This window comes from Triticum aestivum, chromosome 7B, assembly GCF_018294505.1.
Source record: "Triticum aestivum cultivar Chinese Spring chromosome 7B, IWGSC CS RefSeq v2.1, whole genome shotgun sequence".
Classification (NCBI taxonomy): domain Eukaryota; kingdom Viridiplantae; phylum Streptophyta; class Magnoliopsida; order Poales; family Poaceae; genus Triticum; species Triticum aestivum.
In genome coordinates, this window is record NC_057813.1 from 324,175,418 (window position 1) to 324,182,139 (window position 6,722).

Sequence of the window (6,722 nt, forward strand, 5' to 3'; positions counted from 1 at the left end):
TTTTTTCGAAAAATGCATTTTCGAAATTTTTTGGACCTAAACGGAGGGTGGTTCCGACAAGGAAACTCGAATCGGAATCTAGATGGATCTCAAAAACACACCTAATATGCAAGGAACTCGGATTGGTGGTGGATATATGGTGGTGGTATATGGCAGCGGTGGTGGTATATGGCAGTGGTGGTAATATATGGATATGGATCGGTGGTGGTATATGGATACGGATTGGTGGTGGTATATGGATACGGATTCGGAGCGGTGGTGGTAGGTGACAGGGGCGATGATGATGGTGCGGTGGCGGCGTGACAACTTATGACCAGAACTCGAAACTCTAAAAGACTAACGCTAAGACCAGCAACTAGACACGACGATGCAACCGCAAATTCAACAAAGCAAAACCCTAAAAAGATTATGCAAAGGCTCAGATTGGTTCGGATATGATGAACTAACCCTAATTATTTTTTTTGGCTTTTTCGGGACTGTAGGTATGAAGAACAGACTCGATCTAAACTACGAAGAACTGTAAAATCTCACCGAGCAACCTGGAAATCTGATACCACTTGATAGAGGCAAAGGTGTCCCGTCTTTCGATGAGATGATGGATATCGCTTTGGTGGCAGTCGACTTTGACGATCCGACTACGAACGTGCGAGGACGTCGCGCCTTAGCAATCGCTAAACCAACTCCGAGAGGTTATTGACCACGCCGGAGCACGATCAAGCTGACCACGAGGGTCTGTTTCCTGCGAGCAAACGAAGAACAAGCAAGAAACTGAGATTGCAATCTGGATATTGCGAATATAAGATGAAAGTTTTATTGATCAAGGTGGGGTTCTGTAACGCTTTTGTCTGGTCGTTGAACACAAACGAAGTACGCGAAGTTGCAGCTATGGCGAACTTTTAATCTAAACAAAACCCGAAGTCTAAACGATGCCCTAAGGGCTGTATATATGGAGGAAGAGGGGGGGAATTTCGTGGCCCTTGGTGGAGGGGTCCGAAATCAACCCTATCTCTTGTTTCCCCACACATACGTACTCTAAAAATAGCCTATACTTATGTATTTCGAAATTACATGGGCCTGGCCCAATAATAAGGTGACGCAGCACCTAAAATAGCATCGGGACGAAATTTATGAAGTGGCATCTTGTATATTTCGTCCAAGGCTTCATGCACCCATTATGGTGGCTTCAAAGTCCTGAAATCATCACTTGTAACTCCGTTCTTGTTCCCCTTGCGCATGCCATCATCTCCATGCTTGTTCTTGCTCCAATGTTCATCCTTCTCCAAGCTAGGCCCTTCATTTGTAAGCAAAACAAGTGTATCCAATTTAGGCAGCATCATATTCTCATGAACATTAGAATCATTACCAAGAAACGAAAGTACCTGGTAATTTAGTTGGCGTGCACGAGCTCTAGTAATTGGTCCAGTATGTATAGCAGCAGGGGCTGTGGGTGTAACAATTGTATTGATGTCCTCATCACTTGCACTGTTCAGGGCGAGCTGGCGGGGCTGTGGCTCGGGTGGCGCCGTCCATGGTAGGAGCCTGCTGTGGCCGTCCGCTAGCCACCAGGGCCAACCTGACGGTGGCGCTGCGGGGCTCCAGGGGCGGCTTGGAGGGTTCTGTTGAGCGGGAGAGGACAGGGCGTGGCTCTGCTGGCGAGCAAAGGCCAGGGGCGCGGGGTGAGCGAACGCGGCGGCTCGGGCGCACACACGTGCAAAACGCGCGCTCTGGCCGCGCCCAGAGCACACATGCTATGTGCTCGGCAAAATGCCAAGGCATGTTAGTGGGCTAGGATGAGGCTGGGGATTAACAGGTCTAGGTTAGAGGTGGGTAGGAGGTTAGTGGACATGATGGTTGGGTCAGGGGACCAAGTTCATAACACAAACTAAACACTATGTCAAAGTTGGCCATGCACACAAGGTGCTTGACAGAATGCCATGGGCTACTAGGCATCACTTGGGGTCGCCAAAAACTCCAGATCAAAGTCTCTTTAGAAGATAAAGAGGGTGGCAAGGTTAGTTTGACAAAAACAAAAACTCCCTAGTGCAAGTTTTTGAGAAAACCAAATCTGGACAGAAAATAAAGGCTATTATTGCATGGACCAAAAATATTCCGATGGGTCCAATCTCCTGGACTTAAGGGTTTGGTAGGGTGGACTATAAGCAGGAAAGATCTCATGGCCACTAGAGCAAAACAAAATAGGGTTGCAGTAGAAAATACCATAATGGGCCAGAGAGCAAAAGAGGATGTTTTGCTCAAATTTTTCAAAGAACACCAGTGGGTCTTTGCATATAAATGAATCATATACTTCTACTAACATCTCCCAACTTTGGTGAAATTTTTAAAGAAATATTTAAATAGGTTGTAGTGAAAAATCACAAACTGGACAAGTTTTGAAAACTTGGGGTAGAGCTCAAAATCTCCAAATGACTAAAAGATATTATTGCACAAAAGTGATGTTGGAACATCACATGACATCCCCAAATTTTGGTGGAAATATTAAAGAAGTATTTGCAAGAGTTGTAGTGCAAATGGAACTCTAAAACTAATTAAAAAATCATTTTAAAGAAATAAAGCTTAGGAAAAATAATTGTAGAAATAATTCCACTGATAAGAAGAAATGGTCTTGGGGAGATATACAAGTCCAATAATATTTTTGAAAAGTTTTCTATTTGGAGGAAAACTCCACAACTCAGAAGAAAAGAGTGGTTCTGAATCAAAAGAAAATCCAGAAAATACAAATTTGATTTACCAAGGCAAAATTTTAATTGATAAATCATGGTTAGATTTTTGGGGTGTTACACGCGCTACCATGATCAGGTAGGTGGACATAAACCTTGTGTGCCCGAGTTGTTTTGCGTGCTTTGTCCCCGTTTGGGAGCATTTTTGTTTTCCACGATAGTGGCCGTTTGATGCCTTTGGTAGGCACAGGGCCACCCAGGACTGAACCCAAAAGGGGTGTTGGTCGAAGTGGCCAGGAGAGTGTCGTGGCAGTACATCGGTTTTGTCGGAACACCGTTGGTCCACCCGAATAGGAGTGCTAGGCCATGGGTTCTGTGGTGTGGGTACAGTGTGCTACCTCTGTAGAGTGTGTGTTTATTCTATCAATAGTCGCGTCCTTGGTCATGGGCACAGTTTGTAGTAGGTCACACTATCGGGTCTTGGTCGAAATGGAGGATAAACATGTTAATAACTAATGTGATAACTAAAGTGCGATAAAGAATGTGGTGACTTGGACTATGAGATAGTCGTGAGAAGTCATGGTGATGTATTGATAAAATCGTGAGATGAGATCTCGGTGAGTCATGATTTTTCTCTGAGGAGCCGTGGTAGAGTAAGAGATTGTTGCATAAGATAATATGGTATGTCTTCATGGGAAGTAATTGGTAGTTTATTTTCAGTATAGTTTCTTGAAGCCATGCCATGCTTTGATTGAACTGCTAGACTATGCCATGGGTTGATATGCTATGCTTGTTGTTGCCATGTTAGAAGCATGTTTTAATATGTCATGCTACTGTCATGCTATTTAGTTTGAATTATGACTCTAGTTAATATCATGCCATGCTTAGAAATTGTGTTGAAGTAGATTGTTACATATGCTTGGTTCTTGCTTTGTCATATATATGTTTGGATGCTATGTATTTGGTTTTCTAGCAAGTACATTCAATGTACTGACCTGGAGTGTCATGCCAGTTTTGTAGGTCGTGCCCGAATTGTTCGCTTGTTCTGTTGTGCTAGGCCGTAACCTTGCCAGTCCTGTGAGTTGTGGAGCCCAGCCAGAGTCGATATGCTACTGAACCAAGACTTCCGCCCCAATTTAATAGCCTTAGGGCTATGCCAGATGATTGTATTCATCAATGATGTAATCTTATATACATGTATTTGATGAATATTATTGTACCTGGAATGCTGTATCATGGACCTATCGTGCGTCAGGTGTTATCCTAGGCTGATGTCCGAAGGCCCCCTGTTCCATGCAAATCGGGGTGCCACAGGAGATGGTATCAGAGCACCCAGGCTGGCATAGTTTATCCTAGCATTTGATCACCACTACCATTAACCCTTAATGACCCTAAGGGATTTGACCCATCCCTGGCATCCGACATGGCCATTGTTAATCAACAGGTGGTGCAGTCGGGACCGACACGTCCTCACCCCGCTGTCCTCGCCTAGTTATCCATGGAACGAATAGCAACCCTATCCTTTATGGTCGGCCGCACCGCCTACCCTTCTCCTGATAGAGGCAAAGGTGTCCCGTCTTTCGATGAGATGATGGATTTCGCTTTGGTGGAAGTCGACTTTGACGATCCGACTACGAACGTGCGAGGACGTCGCGCCTTAGCAATCGCTAAACCAACTCCGAGAGGTTATTGACCACGCCGGAGCACGATCAACCGGACCACTAGGGTCTGTTTCCTGCGAGCAAACGAAGAACAAGCAAGAAACTAAGATTGCAATCTGGATATTGCGAATATAAGATGAAAGCTTTATTGATCAAGGTGGGGTTCTGTGACGCCTTTGTCTGGTCGTTGAACACAAACGAAGTACGCGAAGTTGCAGCTATGGAGAACTTTTAATCTAAACAAAACCCAAAGTCTAAACGGTGCCCTAAGGGCTGTATATATGGAGGAAGAGAGGGGGAATTTCGTGGCCCTTGGTGGAGGGGTCCGAAATCAACCCTATCTCTTGTTTCCCCACACATACGGACTCTAAAAATAGCCTATACTTATGTATTTCGAAATTACATGGGCCTGGCCTAATAAAAAGGTGACGCAGCACCTATAATAGCCTCGGGACGAAATTTATGAAGTGGCATCTTGTATATTTCGTCCATGGCTTCATGCACCCATTATGGTGGCTTCAAAGTCCTGAAATCATCACTTGTAACTCCGTTCTTGTTCCCCTTGCGCATGGCATCATCTCCATGCTTGTTCTTGCTCCAATGTTCATCCTTCTCCAAGCTAGGCCCTTCATTTGTAAGCAAAACAAATGTATCCAATTTAGGCAGCATCATATTCTCTAACATCTTAAAGGGACCATCAGCACGTGGCATTAGCTTTGATTTGCGCAAATCAGGAAATCTATCCTTACGCAAATGTAACCAAACAAGATCTCCAGGTGCAAACACAACATGTTTTCTACCCTTATCTCCAGCAAGTTTATATTTAGCATTCATATGCTCAATGTTTTCCTTAGTTAACTCATGCATTTTTAAAATCAATTCAGCATGTTGTTTAGCATCAAAATTAACCTTCTCCGAAGATGGAAGAGGCAACAAATCAATAGGTGCACGAGGTAGGAAACCATACACAACTTCAAAAGGGCACATCTTAGTAGTAGAATGCAATGAACGATTATAAGCAAATTCAATATGAGGCAAGCATTCCTCCCACATTTTCTTATTATTCTTCAAAACAGCCCTAAGCATAGTAGACAACGTTCTATTGACTACTTCAGTTTGTCCATCAGTTTGGGGGTGACAAGTAGTACTAAAAAGCAGTTTAGTCCCCAACTTAGACCATAAACATCTCCAAAAGTGGCTAAGAAATTTAGTATCACGATCTGAAACAATAGTATTTGGCACACCATGCAAGCGAATAATTTCACGAAAGAACAAATCAGCAACATTAACAGCATCCTTGCTTTTATGACATGGTATAAAGTGTGCCATTTTCGAGAATCTATCCACGACCACAAATATGCTATCCCTCCCCTTCTTTGTTCGAGGTAAACCTAAAACAAAGTCCATAGATATATCCTCCCAAGGAACACTAGGTACAGGCAAAGGCATATATAAACCATGAGGATTGAGTCGTGACTTAGCTTTTTGACATGTAGTGCAGCGAGCAATAAAACGCTCAACATCCCGTCTCATCTTTGGCCAAAAGAAATGTGTAGCAAGTACGTCCTCCGTCTTCTTCACGCCAAAGTGTCCCATTAATCCTCCTCCATGCGCCTCCTGCAACAACAAAAGACGAACGGAGCTAGCTGGAATGCATAGCTTGTTAGCACGAAACACAAATCCATCGTTAACGACAAACTTGTTCCACATTCTTCCTTCTTTACAATTCTGCATTACATCTTTAAAATCAGCATCATGCACATATTGATCTTTGATGGTCTCCAAACCAAATATTTTGAAGTCAAGTTGTGAAAGCAAAGTATAGCGACGAGACAATGCATCAGCAATAACATTTTCTTTTCCCTTCTTGTGTTTAATGACATAAGGGAAAGTCTCAATAAATTCAACCCATTTAGCATGTCTACGATTCAGTTTAGCTTGACTTTTAATATGTTTCAAAGATTCATGATCAGAATGTATAACAAATTCTTTGGGCCATAAATAATGTTGCCATGTTTCTAAAGTCCGAACAAGAGCATATAATTCTTTATCGTAAGTAGAATAATTCAGACTAGGCCCACTCAATTTTTCAGAAAAGTATGCAACAGGTTTGCCATCTTGTAATAACACACCTCCTAATCCAATTCCACTAGCATCACATTCAAGCTCAAAAGTCTTATTAAAATCAGGAAGTTGGAGTAAAGGAGCATGTGTCAACTTATCTTTCAATACCGTGAAGGCTTCTTCCTGTGCGGTACCCCACAGAAAAGGCACATCTTTCTTTGTAAGCTCATTGAGAGGTGCAGCAATGGTGCTGAAATCTCTCACAAAATGCCTATAGAATCCAGCGAGGCCAAGAAAACTCCTCACTTGTGTGACCGTT